At 40.1% G+C, this 2,080-nt stretch overlaps 1 non-coding gene across 1 annotated transcript; it reads right to left on the bottom strand.

The window, feature by feature from the left end:
• Positions 1–794: 794 nt before the first annotated feature.
• Positions 795–867, bottom strand: TRNAE-CUC (transfer RNA glutamic acid (anticodon CUC)). The gene has a single exon. It is a non-coding gene; the product is annotated as a tRNA-Glu (tRNA).
• Positions 868–2,080: the final 1,213 nt, after the last annotated feature.

Below are 2,080 nucleotides of genomic sequence, written 5' to 3'. Positions count from 1 at the left end.
CTGATAAGATAAGATGCTTTTTGGGGACCCTAGTCTGCCGTCTTCTTGGTCTGCCGGCTTTCCATAAAGTCATATTCCTTGCCTCAACACATCAACTCCGATTCATTGGCCTGTCACGTGGCGAGCAGAGTGAGCTTGGACTGGTAACATAACCACTTGGGGAGCTTTAAAAACTGCATATTTAGGGGCTTCCCTGGTGGCACAGTGGTTGAGAGTCCGCCTGCTGATGCAGGGGACACGGGTTCGTGCCCCAGTCCGGGAAGATCCCACAAGCCGCGGAGCGGCTGGGCCCGTGAGCCATGGCCACTGAGCTTGCGCGTCCAGAGCCTGTGCTCCGCAACGGGAGAGGCCACAGTAGTGAGAGGCCCGTGTACCACAAAAAAACAAACAAACAAAAAAAAACTGCATATTTAAAAAACGCTTATTATCTTTAATCCAAGATATTTATATGCTGCATAAAGGTGGTTTTATTGTTTTAAATTACTGTGCCATTTTGCCAGAAATATTAGTTAAATCTAAGTTTCATGTTTTAAAAACTGTAACCTTAAAATCTGACTAGAAGTTCTGAGCAATGTATATATTCAAAGAATTTTAGAGTGTAGATAGCTTTTGCTGAAACACTGAAATCTTAAAAGCTATTGAGTAATGGAAGAATATCTTTTTTTAAAAAGTCAATTGAGAAGGCCTTGCTTTTCATGACTTTGAGCTTCTGCAGCACCCAACAACCCACAGCAGTTCTGTCTTTCTTTTTTTGTTTGTTTTTGGCTGTGCTGCTAAGCTTGCGGGATCTTAGTTTCCCCGACCAGGAATTGAACCTGGGCCCCTGGCAGTGAGAGCACCGAGTCCTGACCACTGGACTACCGGGGAATTCTGGGAAAAATATCTTTTGTCATGTTGGGGAGGAAAAAAATTTTCCTCTACCCTCGTAAGTTCTTATGGTTGGTCTAAGAATTAAAATGATGTGAGATAGAGTAATAGGTGAAAATCCAATTTAATTTTGTATATACAGAAGGATCATGAAAATCATGTTCAGAGAGTTACCAAAAGTAGGCAGCTTTGATATCTTTTTACATAAAGAAATGTTAAGTTTGTGAGGATTAGACAGCACAAAGAAGCTTAGGTTTGTGTGCCTAATTAGTGAGGAATTTAAGCAAAGTTTGGGCTTGGGGTAGTATATTATTAAAGAAGAAACATGGTTTGTTTATACAGGCTTCTCAGCCTGAATTCCCTATCTCTAGTGATAACGGTGTCTCTTGTTAGCTTCCTAGTGTAAGAAGGGTACCCTTCACACATGGGAAATTTATTTCCTTCATTCAGGGAGACAAAGGAGGGTCAAAGTGTTCTTTCTGAACCAGCTGCTTTTCAAGTAACTTTAATTCAAAAAAATCAATATGCCATTAAAGCATATTTTGGGGCAGCCAGCCCTGGGTCCCAACAATCAGAAAAGTTAAAAATTTCTGTGGATTAAAAATTCCATAAACAAATTACAATTTAAATGTAAAATTGAGAAAAGTATTTGGAGCACACAATAGAAATGGAGTGACTCTCTTACAAATAATTATAGACTAATATCTTGATACAAAAAAATGAAATGTTCAAGTGACAAAAAAAGTCTTATCTCCAAATAAGAATAATTCAAATAAAACAGAAAGGAAGTAAATATTCCTTTATCACATTAGTAATGGTGAAAAGATTGACTTCACACTGTCACTGTCACAATGTTGGCATGTGTAGGGGAGGAAAAATTTTCCTTGACCCTCTTATGGTTCCTAGCTGGGTCTGAAAATAAAACTGACAAAGATTAACAGGAGGAAAACGTACAAATTTGTTTATGGGATACAAGAGCATTCATAGGGAAATGAAGACCCCAGGAAACAGTTAGACCTAAGTATTTTTATGCTAGGTTTGATAGAGTGTGCAGCAATATGGTGAAATGCCCACGGTCACGAGACCCCTCCACAAGACCACCAGAGACAAGAGTCAAAGCCAAACGGCAAGGGTCATTTATTGCAGGTTCGAACCTGGACCTCCGCGCACTCGTTGCCGGTGACGCTAAGAGGTCCCGATGGAGTTTAGTACA

The sequence above is a fragment of the Phocoena phocoena genome, chromosome X (assembly GCF_963924675.1).
Source record: "Phocoena phocoena chromosome X, mPhoPho1.1, whole genome shotgun sequence".
Taxonomy (NCBI): Eukaryota; Metazoa; Chordata; class Mammalia; order Artiodactyla; family Phocoenidae; genus Phocoena; species Phocoena phocoena.
The sequence above is the reverse complement of the archived record's forward strand: the minus strand, read 5'-3'. Positions and strand labels throughout refer to the sequence as shown.